This window comes from Cryptotermes secundus, unplaced genomic scaffold (genome assembly GCF_002891405.2).
Source record: "Cryptotermes secundus unplaced genomic scaffold, Csec_1.0 scaffold928, whole genome shotgun sequence".
NCBI lineage: Eukaryota > Metazoa > Arthropoda > Insecta > Blattodea > Kalotermitidae > Cryptotermes > Cryptotermes secundus.
In genome coordinates, this window is record NW_019738362.1 from 1,000,046 (window position 1) to 1,017,457 (window position 17,412).

Genomic DNA, 17,412 nt, shown 5'->3' on the forward strand with positions numbered 1-17,412 from the left:
CATACCTGTAACAAGATTCCATAGAGTAGCAGTTAGATGATATGGCGATGCTCTGCCGTCCCGACGCCCAACGACGTCGTGGCGCTTCCGTCGCCACCCGCCAACAATGGCTTCCCCCGGTGAGCCAATAAGTCTGCACGGAACCGCACTGAGCTCCTGCTAATTATGTTGGAACCGCCCAGCAGGCAGGGCGGGAAGTGGCTCCAGTCCCGTGCACGTGCTACCCCGCTTGTTCAGGAGCGCGTGACTGATCGGGCGCCTTAGCCTAGGTCAATGACATGAAAACACTGGCGACTTTTGTTCCGGAGATTGTGGGTTCATATCCCACAGTTTTATAATTCTTCGTAATAGGCGCTTACATTGTTGGGTGCTTCTCCTTGACACGCCTGCCGTGCGTGGCATGCGAAATGCTTCTTCAGAGGAATTTGGTGTTCATATAGAGAAAAGAATTTCTTAATAATCCGAATGTCCATCTCCGATCTGGTACAGGTCATGCATAGGTCACGTGATCAGAAGGGATCAAACAAGGGTGGGTAAGAGAAGTTTGCAAGTAAGACAGAAGGCAGTAGAAAAGAGACAGGTCCCAGACTGAGATGGATGGAAGATACAGACAATGATTTACGAGAGTCGAAAGCGAACAGATGGCTGCAGAATGTAATTAACTCAGAAAAAATGGGTAAACAACACCAAGGTTCGTAGTGGAATGCAGAGAAAAGGGTCACTCACTCATGGAGCTGAACCCTTCTTCAGAAGCTGCCAATTGTCCAGCTACTCAAGAACTTCCCAGTATTTTATGGAACCCGAAGGTTCATTACCGTGTTCACAAAGGCCCTCCAGCTGTCCCTTTCCTTAGCCAGATCAATCAAATCCATACCATCCCATCCTACCTCTCTGAGATCCATTTTAATATTGTCCACCCACCTACGCCTTGGTCTTCCCAGTGGTCTCCTCCTTCTGGGTAAGGGTAAGGGTAAGTAGTAATAATGTCCATCCTTGTGTTCGCAAAAACCTTCAAACTGGTCCCTATTCTGAGCTAGCTCAATCCAGTCCGGCCTTCAAACCCTCTCTCTGCAATATCCAGTTTAATAAGACCTAAAGTTTGTAGCGAGTGCACAGCAGTACAATTCTTGTGTTTCTAGGCACCGTCCCTTGTCCTGCTTTTATTTATTTAGGTCCAGAGGTAGGGACTAGCTCTATCGACTGGGCGCAACTGAGCAAGTTCCACCTGAAGACTGAGACACAATCCAGTCTCCGAAACGTTGTGTATTTTGCAGGACGATGGGCAGTGTTCAGAAACACCATGACAGTCTCCAGTTCAATGTTTTCCTTTCAAGCGACACGCCGCAACAGGGCTTGGAAGAAATTTGCACAATTTGTACCCCTCATGGAATATTAGGGACATATGGGATGAAAGCGGATATGATGGGCAGAATATGTAGCACGTATAAGAGATGCGGCCGTGCTGTAGTTCAGGCAGTCTTTTTCTTCGCTGAGACCCGGTTTCAATACCAGGGCAGTCCGTGTGAAATTTGTGGTGGACAAAGCGGCATTGGGGTAGGTTTTTCTTCACATCTTCCTCTTTCTCCTACGAACCATAATTCCACCATTGCTTCACACTCACCAGATCACACTGGGTCCACTTGGGAGAAGTACAGGGCGACATAACCGCACAACACCGTGAGAATAAAAGTTTAAGAAAAGGGACAAATTCGAAACGTACACACAACTTATGTCGGATATCCTTCTAAGCAACAGACCTACATGGGAGGATAATATTAAAATGTAGGATTGTCCTAAAGAAATAAAGTGTGAGGGTGTGGTGTTGATTAAAGTAGTTCCGGGCAGGCCTTAAGTTCCAATGGCGGGTGCCTTGTCACGGTAATGAACCTTCGGGTTCCACAAGAAGCGAAAAATTTCTTGACTAGCTGCACGGCCGTTAGCTTGTTAAGAGTAATCTATTCCTCGGTTTCAGTTGATTTGTATCAGTTGTAAATTGTGTAGTTCTGTGCGTCAATATGGACCAAGGGAATAAGCGTACCTTAACCTAGACACCAGACAGCGATGTGGTCAACCCCACAGCATCTGACGCAACCCGCATCACCAGACTAACATAACAGAGGGACACATACCCCAAATGTGTGGAATATGAGCCAGATTCTGGGGCCCTCTACCCAGTGAGTCTCGGGAGCGATTTCCCCGGAGATAAAGCGGTCGAGGCGGGATGCTGACCGCTCACTTTCATCTAGTACCGAGTTCCTCCGAAACGTCTGGCCCTACACAGGTCATCCTCTGCATAGTTACCGCTCCGAGCACCTAAGGTCTAACAGACAGCCTAAGAAACTCTTCCTTACAGGGGGCACTCTATAGCTTAGTTGGTTGAGGTACTATCCTACAAGCCGGAAGGTCGCGGGTTCGAGTCCCAATGAGGTCATTGCATTTTTCGATTTTCGATTTCCAGCCGCACTATGGCCCTGGGGTCAACTCAGACTCTAACAGAAATGAGTACCAGGGATCTTCCTGAAGGGTAAAGGGCGGCCAGCGCGTAAGGCTGATCTCACCGCAATGTGGGAGCCTCGACGTCTCACAACCCTCTTGGCCTCCATGGAGTGTTACAGGGATAGATATAGGTACCTGTGTTTTACAACAGAAAGGGCAGGCATTAAACGCGACAAACAGCCTGACCACAAATCATAGCCAGGCTGTGATGCCAGGAGCGCGGAGCCTCACTGAGGCGAGCACTGCAGGACGTCACAGTGTGTGAGGCTCCCTCAGACCGGGGAGGCATGACGCTAACAGAAGCCAAGCGGAATGCTTGAAGCGCCGGGGTGGCGAAGATGAATTTTCGGTACTTGTTACAGGTTGCAAGGATGAGAGGTGGCTGGAAACGGTTCAGCTGCGCCCTGGCTGGCCTATTGGAGGTGAGAGCCCTACCAGAATGCAGGTCTATACGCTTGTTATATTGTGGCATATACGCTCAAAGCAAGAACTGTGGAGGCAGAGAAACAGCCATGATTAGGTCATTGCTGCGAAACACACAGCAATGGAGTAACTGTTGGAAGCAGTGTTTTCTGTGCAGTCCGTGCCGAGGCTATAAACAAGGACCAACTGTCATTACGAGATAGTCCTGAAACTGCAGATAGAAGAGCAGAGGGGAGGGGGGCTGGTGTGAAGTGGCCGCCAGCCTGCGAGGAGCTGAACCCGGGAGCAGAGGAACGTCCACTGTTGGAAGCCGCTACCAAGCAGCGCAGTGAAGACCATGACTGAGGACACTCGTCTTTTTGTGAGAGATTTTTGAAGTGTGGTCACGAGTTGTGCCTTGAAGAGTTCAATATATCTGATTACCAATCCATACCCCGTCTATAGTCACTCAATCACGTGACGTTACTATTGCTGCTGCTGTTCTTGTTAAGTATCCGAGCCAGCTCTTTCAGTGCAGTGACTAAAGCTGCAGGCTTCGTGTCTGAGGAATCGCGATTCGTTTCACGGCATGGGTAGAGACTTCTGCCCGGTGTCCAGATTCGCACCCGGCCTGGTAGCCAACGCGTAGACTTGCCGGGTAACGCGTTCGGCTCGTCAGGCTGACCACTCATCTGTATTTAAGAATGTGTGGAGATGTACCTCCACCCCCCACACATGTTCCTACACTGTTAATTAAGCGCAGGACAACTGGACACTGTTTTTATTATTATTGGGACGGGAAAGGAGAACAAACAGCACCACCCCCGGTCCTGCCGTCACACAACACATCGGCCTTCGTCACAAAGTGTGCTAACGTGTCATCCACTCACCAACAGCTCCACCAAACGACTGCCGGTTCATGCTTCTCGCTTACCAGACTCAGTCAACTCCAATTCCTCCACCGATGCCCCTCCCACTTTTTCAGTTTCTGTCACGAACTACTGGGGTGGGGAGACATTGATGCCCCCTCCATCGAGAGAGGTAGCAAGAGCACCCCATGTTATGCTGCGGCCCCCACCACCAGCCCTTCATCGACCAAGGGCAGGTTGACCATATCCCCGCCCTGCTGGGAGTTCCGTTCTCTCCACGACGCGAGGGATATAACTTGAAGCCCTGCTGACACGAGCAGCAAGCAAACCAACCAACCAAGTAAGCAACCACCAACGTCACACGGCTGAGTGTAAAGTACACGGCTGAGTGAAGCGGTCATTCAGACAGCTGCTCTAAACCGCGGGTTCAAAACACGACAGCCACCACCAGACACAACGTCGTGGGCCCCAGGCATAAATATTTACATGTGTGCGGTCTTGGGACACTTCCCTCCGCTGGGACCAGCAGTCAACAGGAGAATGCGTGGTTAGTGGACCGAAGCATCCATCTCATCTGCCCTTCTTCCGGGTCAAACGTTTCTTGTGGCGGCAACTAGTGAAAGCGAGGCGTCACACAACTGTAATCCTAGCCCTCAAGGACAACTTAGAGAAAGGCCTATGCATTGTTCACTGCACAGCGACGCCACTAACGGAGACGGCGGTGAATTCTTCGAAACGTCAGGGGAACAACAAAAGGGTTTCGGAGTGTGAGACACGTTTCCGAACTTTCGGTTCTGTGCGCGAAATCGTTTATCAAGTGTTACTTCCGCGAAGCATCGCGTCAGTGGTAATTTATTTTATCTGAAACAGTGTTTCGTACGGGCTTCAGTTCACTTTTCCCGTTTATTCGTTTATTTAAATTGGTTTGGATTAACGCTCGGCGGCTCCACTCTTCAGCAACTGTGCTGTCCCGCTTAGCCTGTCTGTGTGACATACACACAGACACAGTTTGGAAGCAGAGAAGGGAACTAATATTCTCGCAAAAGGGTAAGTGTGTCAATTCATTTCTCCAACATCAGAACACAGAGTTTCAGAGTCACCGCTTCACAGTCTGCCTGCTGCTGTTTTGGGGACCTGTTCCAAATTGTTCAGAGTAACTGGTTCAGGAATTTGTTCAGGATATCGGGCTGTGCACTGAAGCCACTCGCGTGCTCTCGCAGTTTTACGTAACGACAAATTTCATATTTAATTTCCGTGGAGAGTGTTGTGGCATTTAAAGTGTGTAATACGAGTGAACTGTCATTAAATGTCGATTTCACAGAACTCTGAAAGGAGAGACACGAAGCTAACGTTTCGCGCAACAATGACATTAATATTGTTGCTGTCAGGCCTACCAGAATATCACTACTGACGCCGTGAATTCTAGCAGACAAATCTGATTACTCTAATATCCTAAACATGAAGGTATCAGGTTCCTCCGAAACGTTCCTAATGATATACCAGGTTATATGGCGCCATATCACAGAACGTATTCTTTATTCATGGCCGTGAAAAGTCCAAATCTCACATAAACAATACCGCTATTAACAGCATAAGAGACGGGCACTCCAGGCTAAAAACATAGAAATCTAACAATTAAAACAAAAATAGTTTTTGGTAAAATATGTAAAAATTTTAAGGCTCTCTTGTCACCAAAGCACGTATTCCTGTGGGACTATAGCTTTAATAATAATAGGCGTGTAGGTATTGCCCCCTGAAGTCAGCGTGAGTTAGGCGTACCGTCCGAAACAGGCCACAAGCCGACACTGTATCCCCGGGCGCTTGTTGCTGACCCCAGCCACAGAAGTCATTTCAGAAGACCGTCTTGTGAAGGTCCTGGCCCTCGCCAGGGCAGACATTTTTCTCTTCACCGCATGGAGATCGGCTCTGGGGCCCCACTCGGCACCCCCTGTCCCGGGGGAAGAAGTGCCCGGGCTCCTCCGTCCAGCTCTATGGTTAACCTTCATGCAGCTTTGTGCGTCTTTACGGCCTGCTGTTCGGGCAGGGGCGACGACGGCCCACGTTCTGTGTTGAAGCTGTTCCAGTGTTTCGGGCTATGTTACACTCGTCATCTTCATGAAAGGAACATGCCGATATTGCACGAACATACCAGCTTATTCAAAGATCTTTATTTTCAAAAAGAGCATTAACGGATTACTAATGTTACAAATTAGGATTATGGTATACAAATTACCGTTCGCATGAACTTTAAAAAGCAAGCAAGAGGCGCATTGTATTAAAGGTTGTAAAAGATAATTCATTTAGAACAATGCACAATTCGTCATACGTGTACATAAAGCCGCGTTAACGAAGATCTAGTTCATTTGGCTTTTATAAACGTCCTGATTACCGCATAGTGGACCAACCAACCATTAGGATCCTATAACAATTAGCCCTGCAACAAAGAACGCCTGTTTTATGGCTTATTATGCACATGTGTCCGAACAAGAGGTACCATTTTGGTTACTCTTGGCGCGGTTCAAATTGTTGTCTAAAATAGCACCATCATTTAAATTACTATTTGAATTGAAAACAAAAGCGACGTCTAAAGAGAATGGACGCAGTTGCGCCGAAAGAGGGACTGGTTATTAATTGGCACAATGTGAGTTAATTAGCTCGGTGCAGTGGAGTTTCCGTGCTGTCAAGAATAGAACTTTTTGCGCAGCTCTCAGTTGCAACACGGTTCGGGCAGGCGTGCAGTGCCGCAAAGAACGGTTAATCTGTTGGGCCTTATTCTTGAATTCACCTGTAAATTCATTTCTGATGCTTGGCCTCGACGACAAACCTCGCAGCCCACGTTAAACTCTTCGCCGTCTGCTATCACAATATTGCAGTTAGCATCCTGTTGCAGTCACAATTAGAATTTATTTTGATTTTTGTTCGTCGTCCACTGTGCAACAACACAAGGATTTAAAATTGAATACTTTTAAAATTCGTCAATGCGCTGTATGTTAAGGCACAATCGGCCATCATCAGGTGCGCTGGAATTCGGGGGAAAAGCTGTGCCTTCCGTGCTACTGCGGACCGTGTTCTAGTATTTACAGTGTTTCTAAATGAAGCCAGTTTTTCGAATCCTAACATGTTTGATGCTGGCCGAATAGGCCGAAACTTGTAGAGCAGTGACGAATTTTAGAAGGATTGAATCTGAAATCTTTATATTTTTGCATGGTGGAAGGTGAACAGGTGAAAACAAATTACTCTTTTATCGTTTCCATCCTATATGGATCGACGGACAAAATGTTTCCAGTTTCTTCTTTTCGATTTCTTACCAGGTCTTTCCTCTCTTTTGTTTCCTTCCGGTACCTGGCTAGAACAGCTTGCTCTCGGTCGCCCAACAATTTTCTTCCTTTGAAATTTTAATAGTATTGTGCCTTAGAGTATCCATGTTTCATCCAATCTGTCCACCAGACCTTACTCTTCCTACTAAGAATTCTGACTCCAGTTTCTTCTCAAAACGTTTCACTTATAGTTCTGTCCCTTGTAGTTATAAACTGAATGTTTCTAAAACATTTCATATCCATCGTTTGGATTTCTCTTCGGTTTCACTTTGTTAGGGACCATGTTTGGACGCTATATCTGTCTAGTTCCTTAAAGCCCAGTAAAAAAAGTAAAACTATCCCTGTAACAGGTGGTGAAGGCCCATAGGGTTGTGAGACGTTGAGGGTCCCACATTATCTAGATAATCGGCTCAAAGATGGCGGTAAGGTTACGCCTTACGCGTCGGCCGCGCTTTACTCCCCAGGAAAATTATTTAATTAATTCCTGGTACTCATTTCTGTTAGAGGCTGAGTCAACCCCAGGGCCGTGGTGCGGCTGGCAGGATAAGGTCAGCTGAAAAAAAAAGCAATTATCTCAGCGGGATTTGAACCTGCGATCTTCCAGCTTGTAGCATAGTGCCTCAACCAACTGCGCTACCGCGTGCCCCTCTTTAAGCCCAGTGGTTGCTATATTTACCGCCTGCTTTAACTTGCTAAAACTCTGCATTCTGCCCACACAATGTATTTATGTGTTCCGTATGGTTCTCGCCTTAAACAGCGGCTGTTTCCCTAAACAGCATTAATCGGTTGGGCTCTGTAGCGGAGACGTAATGTGTTTCCTGTGAGGTACGGACTGGATTCTTGTATATTATTTAGAAGAGGTTCAGTAAATGCTGAGTTGGTACTCAAACTCCACGTTGCACTGCATGCCTCACATGCAGCCTTCCCATTGGTAACATCAAAATTTCGCCCTAATATAGCCTTCCCAACGTCAGCGAAAAATGTTACTATAATGCACCTCTTCCAGCGTCATAAAAATATATAATATATATAAAAAATCCGATTATATGCTCTACCTATACCAGAAGGACAAGCGGGTACTGCCTGGGAACCTTCAAAATGTGAGACATAGTTTCTTCTCCCCCCCCCCANTAGTGTCTCTCACTTTCACCCCCACTTCTTCTTCTTCTACGAGTTAGTTCATTCTTTAAAGGGATAATGAACAATATTCAGGTACCACTGGCTACGCCATCTCCCACTCTCACCGACAGGTGTCAAGTGCAGAAAGGTGCGTTTGTAACACCGTGTAGTTGGGAGAAAGCTTGCCGCCTGCTTCTGTTACTTTCTTGTTTGACTTACTTTTCCACCCCGAATTTGGAGAAGGAATGGTCCTCCGAAACTTCGGGCTGTCTTTGAACTACACAGCGTTACAACCCAGAAGATGGCCTCCTTCATATTTACTGCCATGAGGACGTCAGAACCAAAAACGTAAAATGTAGGTTTACCATTAACATTTCCGTAAACTGACGTAATAATTCACAGCTTTCGCCTTGATAAAGTATTTTCAGTGTTTAAATTGAGCGTTTCAATCCAACTACAATAAACATGTTGAATAAAGCAGTATATTATGCAACAGTCAGTTCGTGTTGGAACCCTTCTATGAGAGAAACCTTAGCACTAGCCAGGGGTACAGTGCCCCTACTGGACGTATCACCTCCAACACCAGGACGTCTCGTGCTGAGATAAACAGAGCCTGATTCTTGAAGAGTATCAGGAAATATCATCTTCAGTGGTAGCGTAGTGGTTGAGGGGCTACGCTACAAGCCGGCAGGTCGCGGGTTCAAGTCCTGATGAGGTCATTGGATTTTTTTCGGTTGACCTAATCCTTCCAGCCGCACTAGGCCCTGGGGTTTACTCAGTCTCTAACAGAAATAAGTACCACGAATTTTCCTGGGGAGTAAAGCGCGGCCGGCGCGTGAGGCTGACAACCTTACCGCCATCTTTGAGCCGATTGTCTAGATAATGTGGGACTCTCAACATCTCACAACCCTATGGGCCTCCACGGCCTGGTACAGGAATAGCTTTACTTTTTACTTTTATCATCTTCAGTTGATAAAATCTAGTCAAATAAATTGAACAACTTGAGATATGTTGTCTCCATTAGGAAGTTTTCACGATACCAGCACCGCAACTTAAGGCAAAATTAGGATAATGATTGCATAAAAAATAATGCCTTGTTACGCCGACAAGTGACGAGTGGCCCTACCCATGGGAATTTTTTTAAAAACGAGAATCAATCAAATTACAGGTCAAACCATTTCTTTCCCTTTGTAACACAATTAGTCAACATCGATAAATGATATAATGATACAAATTCCGTCCCAAGTGCAAACAATATATTATGTGTCCTTGATCTTGTTCCTCTACACTACATGTTTCGGCCTCAGACGGCCATCATCAGGCGTATAACACTCACGTTGCTGTCACACTGCACCCAGCCCAAAATTTAACATTTAAAACACTTTCCTTGTTATTATCAACATCTACTTCGTTGATATCTGTCTGGTTTGTAGATTATTTTACACGCGTTAATTTTGACGTACCTGTAGTAGCACTATAAAATCTTTAGTTCTAATTTTAAAATCCTTTAAAATTTTTCTCTAAATTTTAAATTTAAAAGTGTTAGGGTTACTCGCCCTATGTCTAAAGTGCTGCAGCGTATTACAGGTACGTCAAAATTAACGTGTGTAAAATAATCTACAAACCAGACAGATATCAATGAAGTAGAAGTTGATAATAACAAGGAAAGTGTTTTAAATGTTAAATTTTGGGCTGGGTGCAGTGTGACAGCAACGTGAGTGTTATACACCTGATGATGGCCGTCTGAGGCCGAAACATGTAGTGTAGAGGAACAAGATCTAGGACACATAATATATTGTTTGCACTTGGGACGGAATTTGTATCATTATATCATTTATCGTATGGAGTGCAACAGGATGCTTAAATATAATATAGTCAACATCGGCTTATCTCGCAATGCTATATCGTATATTATTATTGTGTGTGCTAAAAATTAATGTTGTACACAGCTCCACAAGATTTATTTGTACAGATGTAGTCACCACTCCAAGTTTCGCGCTCTAAATGGCCATCATCAGGGGTTGCTACAAAAACTAGGACAAAACTAGAAATGAACTGAGTCTTGTAAGAGTTTTATGCCCAAGTTGGACCCTTCTCAAACTCTATAAAACTTAACGTAAAGAAAATTAAATATTAAAAGTAATATGTCAGTAAATAAACACAGACATTTATTAAATTACATAAGAATGATAATTACTCCGTGTGTATGTCAGGGAACCCAAGAAACACCGTACAGTGGCAGGTGACCAACTCGCTGTACCAGATCCTAAATACGAGAAGGGCACTTCACTTCTCACGAAGAAAATACCTGACATTGTTTAAGTAATCACTCGGTTTATTTAAAAACTGGCCTAATATTGCATCTAAAAATAGCAGTTATGTAACGCCTATCGTTTGTAAGAGGCTAATCTGTGCAAGGCTGGGCTTGGTTTCGTAAAGTAATTCCAATGATTACATGATCTTCTCGGGTCACACATCCCACCGATGTGTTACCGTATGGCTGTAGCTTCCAAATATTCGATAAATATAATCACTATTAAGTAACTGTTTTGTCTAGAATGATTCTGATAAATATTTCGATAAGAGAAAATTTATAAAGAGCAGGCATAAAACAAGATCATAATATATGGGTCTGATAAATGCAAATATAATGAAGGAAGAACACTGAAATTAAGACATTAAATTTAACCCACGTAATTATAATGATAATGCAAACGAGGACTCGAATAACATCCAGACAATTCTACCGCAATACTTGCGCTTCGCTTCAACCGACGTTGTTACCGTACATATTGGCAAGAATATGCAGTAGATTTAATAACATCTACCTCTATACCATGTGATTAATATTACAAAACTCTGAATTCTGTCCATAAAATATATTCATGTGTTCCGTATGTTTCTCACAATAAACAGCGACTGTTTCCTCAAACAGGATTAACCGGTTGGGCTTTGTAGCGGAGACGTAATGTGTTTCCTGTGAAGTACGGACTGAATTGCTATATATTATTTATATGAACTTCAGGCTACAAAGGGTTAGGAACGAAATTTAAGCAACATTTGTGCTGATACATACTTGCAGGTTAGGTTCAGACACGGATTGGTTTGCTGCTCGGTTTATGAGAGCCGCTACTGACGCCGGCACAGGCGTGGATTAGGAAGCTTGCCGTGTCCCTACCGCTCTCCCGCAAGAAGGAACCTAAACGTCTGCACCCTGTAGCAAAGAGCGCTAACAGTGTCCTTCCACCACTGACATCAATGCGTCTCCAGACACAAGAAATATTTAACAAAGCTACAATTAGTGTCACGTAAGGTCTACTAATGGTTTAGAAATTGCAGTATTCTGATATGTGACGCTGTGCAGCCCGGCAGGTCATTACAAAAGCTTCGTAGGAACCTTGCTTCCATGTTCAGGGTAAAAGAATTAAGCAGATCCCTCCGAAATGGTGGTAACGACCTACAAAACTACATGGCGTCACAGTAATCTTCATAGTCACCGCCTTGAGATCAACAAGTATTTAAGGTTCGTTTAACAACGGTTTTAACAGCTAATTTTTAAATTGTAAAATATTCCGTCTGTAGTGCAACAAAGCCAGTCCTCTACACTAAAATATATTTGATTCCTAAAAAGTGTTTCTTAAATGTTTTAAATGGCATTAACTATATGCATTCTTTGTTCTTGCTGCTACATGTTTCCGCCGCACACGGGTCATCATCAGGCAACACTTATTATTTGGGGTGACCACTGCACTCTACATGTAGTAACAAGAACAATGAATGTACATTTTTTTCCTTGGCAGTACAGCCTCAGTGGGCCTAGGCCTACCTCCATGAACTTCTCCGTTCACTTCGGTTTTTCTAGATCTTACACATTCGGTAGGACTCCTTGGGCTAGAGATCAGCTCGTCGCAAGGCCTCTACCTGTAGACAAACACAGAAAAACCCACACAAACATCCATGTCCTGAGTGGGATTCGAACGCACGATCTCGGCTTCCGAGCGAGCGAAGACAGTGCATGCCTTAGACCGCTCGGCTACCGTGACCGGCAATGAATGTACATAGTTAATGATATTTTAAAATATTTAACAAACACTTTATAGTGAATTAAATATATTTTATTGTCCTTTATGAAATGCTTGGCTTTGTTGCATTCCAGACGGAATGGTGTCCCAATGCAACATGATGCTGAAGTGTAATTCAATAGCCTGCGCCTATAGCATTCAACTATAGGATCGTTACAGAACTTCATAACTTCAAAGGATATGGAAGGAAGTAGTAGTGGTCTGGAGGGCCTGAGGAAACCTCAGAAAACCATGTCAGACCATCCGGTCTCCGGGCCGCTGTCTGAACCCAAGATATTCCCAATGCAAGATATCTCCGCTAACGGATATAAGCAACAGTAACATTACAGCAAACCTATATGAGTGCCATGAACTTACGGACCCCAGGCAGGGCCAGTTGCAGCTGCACAGCAAACTAATCAAATTTCTGTTGCATGGTTCACAGAGTCGGGTAATAGTTTGGTCTGATTAACGGATGAGCTCGAGCATGGCCGTAAATCTGTCACAGCTGATTGATGATGATGACTGATAGATCAATTGGTTGTTATTTTAACGTAATTTTGTGCAATTCCATTATTAATTGGCGCAGAGCTGACAAAGCAATAAATGTCTGCTAAGCGTATACCAAAATTCACAAATAACGTTTTAATATTTAGTCTTATGGGACCGCTAGCTCCTTTCAGAAGTTCTTATACTGAAATAGTAATCCAGTTCGTACTTCACAGGAAACACATCACGTCTCCGTAACAATGAGCAACCGGTTAATTTTGTTCAGGGGCATCATGGCTGCCTATTCTGAGAACCACACCAAAGGGACACATACACTGCTTGTGTGAACAAAATTTAGACCTTCTCAATGGCACAGCAGGTGGTACACATAGACACCACTGCAATCTAAAGTGTTAATTCAAGAGGAAGCACCCAATTACAAGTTCACATTATCATTTTTCGGAAGAAAAGAACACAAACATAACCCTTATACTAAGGTTTAAATACATTGGATGTACATCTGTAAAGAGGTGTTTCTTATTTAAAAATCCACAGTTTAGAAGCTGATGAAAAGAGAATAATTTCCTGTTCGCTACAGGATACCAATGAAAGAGTTCTTGAAACGCAAGCCTGTCACAATAGTTCTGGCGCATTCTGTCTGGTGTTGTCTCAACCCGTGAATGCTAACTTCTGATGCTCTCTTGTAACAAGTATAAATTGATCATTTCAAGCAAAACACACTTGCAAGTACTTCGGGTAGGTCTCTCCACTTTCTACACCACAAATGAATCATGAAAGCCATAAATAAAATAAAATAAAATCAACAGGAGCCAGTGGATATATATCAAATGAGATTATGGAAACATAGGACGTGAGCCTACTATATCCATTAACGGAAAACGCACTATAGGCAAACTCGACCTAATAACAGGACAATGTTGAGGGCTTCTTACATTTCAGGCTTGCAGGTGTTGCGAACACGCCGAAACGGGAAACATGAGGTCCGCTCACAAAGACACGTTAGAGCTAATTGAATGCAAAGGATGTAACTCAAATAACGACAGATAAATTTTATATAAACTTGGGCGGAATCTGCTTTAGGCTATTGGCTTGGTATTATGAAACGTACGTATACAATGTGGGTCTACTTCAATTCTGCCATTCGTTTCGACATTCAACCAAAGCTCACTAACAAACCATGAACTATCTCAACACTTTGAAGCCTGAAGGGAGAAAGAGAGAGAAATGGAGGGACATAGCAGGCCGACGGCCTGGTACGTCAGATTTGAAGTCACCCAGGAAGTGAGCAATGCTCAGTAGCCTGGGTGTTCAAGAATGAATCTCTTAATTCACCTCAGGTGGTGAGCTTCGTGAGCCACTGTGGACAAAATCCGTGAAATTTCGATTTTATGATGAATTTTGTAGCATACAGGTAAACTTGAGTGAAATTAGGGGACCCCCCGGAGCAAGGGACTTAACGGGAAGACTGTATCACGTGACAGCAACTTGGAACTTACGAGCCATCTCAGCAGTTGCTTGCAGATGGAGGGAAAGCAACGTGGTCGGGATGGCCGGCCGCGGGATTTGGAATCCTGAGGTTCATGAAATTACTTTAAAAGTATCCAGTCCTACTTCACAAAAAAGAGCGAGTTTCCATGACAATGACCAGCCTGTTAACCCTTTAAAGCCAGTTGGTCATTATATATACTACCTGCTTTAAAATGCCAAAATTCTGCATTCTGCCCACAGAGTGTATCTATGTGTTCCGTAAGGTTCTCACAATAAACAGCGACTGTTCCCCGTAAACAGCATTAACCGGTTGGGCTCTGTAACGGAGACGTAATGTGTTTCCTGTGAGGTACGGACTGAATTCTTATACACAATTTAAAAGAAATTCAGTCTTTGAAGGAGTAATGTTGTTTTGGGAAATAATCACCGATTACTCTGAGAAACATAGAAATTGCATAAAACGTGCAGAGTTTCTGAATGTTAACTTGGGCGGCACTATTGAACGGTAGTTTGAACTAATCGGCAGCAGGTGAAACAGCCGAGGGAACAGAGTGGGGGGCAATCAGCATTCGAAATCAGAATATTGTGCTTTCCATAAATTAAAACGAGTCTGATAATTTTGAAGAAAGCTTTCTCTTTTAATTTTAATTGCATCCCCATTAATTTCTGGATATAATCTAAGTTTTTTTTTCCACATGAACTATAATATCATTAATTACATCGATAAATTCCGAAAATTGGATATCAGAGTGAGAGAGAGAGAGAGTAACATAATGACGATAAACCCCCGAAACGATTCTGTAAATGCAATATTTCCTCAAAGTTGAACGTTTACATTCATTTTGTTCCAAAATTTTGGGAAGTATTTTGCCATTTATAGTCGCACTAATTAGTTTTAATAGGCCTATATCATGAAACAATATCATTATGATTTACTCCAAATTAATAGTTTTTAAATTAAATATTTCTACCCATAATTTCTACTGACTCTGAACACTAAAATTTGATGTAATTAATACGGAAATATCTCTGGACTATGTATTTACCGACCCTGTCACATAATGAACCTGTTGTTTAGGTAAAGCAGAGAGCAGATCGTGACCTGTATGTTCACTTCCAGGGTTCAGAGGCGCCGTGCTGTGTGTGTTCTGCGCTACTGCAAGCGTTGCAACCGTGTACTGAAACCGTAACATTCTGGAGAAGCAGTCATTATATCTGATTCGTTTTAATTCCTTATTAATTTAATTTTTTTATATGCCGTGATTTTATATAGGTTCATTACACTTTCATTAATGCAACCATCGACACGTAACTAACTAATTTGTAACAAGGGTCAAGAGAAAGTCGGAAGTTGTAGCTTGTTGACTTTTCTCTGCAGTTTTATTGTGTAAGTCTCAGAAGGCTGGCAAATTCTGAAATACTGGCAAAAATGCGCCTATATATTCTTCTCGCAGAAACTTTATACACGAATATATTCATTAGAACTCAAAATTGCGTACCATTTTATATTTCTATTATAAAGCAACCAGTTCGTACCTCACAGGAATCACATTATGACCTCATAACAACGACCAACCGGTTTATGTTGTTTAGAGAGATGAACCCTGTGTATTGTAAGAATCGTACTAAACACTGCATTAATTAGGGTACTTTTCTGTCCTGAAAACGGAGGCAGTACGTTCGTCCGAAATTTCTGTAAGTGTATACCGGACTACACGGCGTCACATTCCAGAAGAGAGTAGGCCTTCCTTTGAGTGCCACCGCTGTGAAGCTTCTTATCTGTATTTTGCTGTGTGTTTTTTAATATTAAATCACAAAGTTTCGGAAATGGGTTTTATTTCCGTCTCCTGATACAGAGGATATGAGGAAACTTCTATTCTGTTGGGCCTCTGGGTACAGGCTAGCTGCTCTCACTCTCTGGGGCCTAGGGACGCACTTCCGAAACATTCGGGGGGGGGGGGGTATATTAAAAGATGAAGCACTCCACAATGCGCGAACAGGAGCCTCAAAACTTGCTCAACGCCGTCGTCAAATTAATTTACATTTAGAGAATTCTGAGAGCTTCAGACGTATCCAGGGAGAACATCGACTTTAACTGCAGCCAAATTATTTATTTTATTTAGTTTAATGAAAGTGCGGGTCTGTTTTACAGAGATACACACGTAGGCAGGGTTTCTGGTTTCTAATTAAGAATTCAGAAATAATTAATTTAATTTCTTTCAAGCCATATTTACATTTATAACTAGTCCCCGCCTATCAAGAGGAGAAGGAATCAGTGCATAGTTTGTATTCTGAGACTTCTTTTTATTTCTAGTGGGGTGGGACTAAGTCCCTTTTACTGCGGCCACTTCTGGCCTATTGTACCAGCCCCAGATGATAGGCGAGGGTGATTGTGGAGGAATTGATGGAATGAAGATTGGTAGGGGAAACCGAAATACTCGGAGAAAACCTGCCCTAGCGCCACTTTGTCCACCACAAATCCCACTTGACCAGACCCGTGATCGAACCCGGGCCGCCACGGTGGGAAGCCAGCGACTAACCGCTTGAGCTATGGTGCTATTCTGAGACTTAAATTCGCACCACCGTGCTCGCGTAAGTGCATCGGTGTGATGACGTGTGTTCGTTGTGCGTGCAGACCTGACGTACTGAGGACACAGGAGGTCACGTAATGACACCTAAATTATTTGTTGCCATGTCACCGATATTTTAAAACATGACGGTGAGTCCGTCCTGGCGATAGCAACTACTTCCCTTTCTGAAATAGCTTATGGTTTCTGCACAATGCATTCACGAATTTACTACAGAAATTCACGTCAGTTATTTCAAAAAAACAGTTTCACCATGATCTCTCTTGATCCAACTATGATAATAAACTAATAAATTTAATTATAAGGAAATTTCGTAGGCTGGATATTAGATTAAGAATGGCGCCGTGTAGATCTTATGTGAACCGACGTTCCTTCGAAACGTCCGTTCACACAAGAACTACACGGCTCCACTAAGACGGCATTCTTCATAGCCACCGCAGTGAAAACCTCAAATCTGAAATGAATATTAGATTTTTGTCGTATTAGAGAACAATTAATTTTAGAACAGTTTTGTGATTAATCTCAAGCGAAAAATACTTTCTTTATGCTCTTCAAAACATTA

The 17,412-nt window shown here is 43.4% G+C and overlaps 1 protein-coding gene and 1 long non-coding RNA gene across 3 annotated transcripts in view; one reads left to right on the forward strand and one right to left on the reverse strand.

Moving 5' to 3' along the window:
- Positions 1-88, reverse strand: part of LOC111870928 — a 44,055-nt gene extending 43,967 nt beyond the window's left edge. Inside the window, exon 1 of the long non-coding RNA XR_002843954.1 lies at positions 6-88. This is a non-coding gene — a long non-coding RNA (uncharacterized LOC111870928). The remainder of the gene's footprint in view (positions 1-5) is intronic.
- A 3,981-nt stretch (positions 89-4,069) lies between these two features.
- The window catches only part of LOC111870927 (paired box protein Pax-6), a 113,957-nt gene continuing 100,614 nt past the window's right edge, over positions 4,070-17,412 (forward strand). For both annotated transcript variants that reach the window (XM_023863568.2, XM_033754048.1), the window contains exon 1: positions 4,070-4,814. The gene's annotated coding sequence lies outside the window, so the exon portion shown is untranslated. The remainder of the gene's footprint in view (positions 4,815-17,412) is intronic.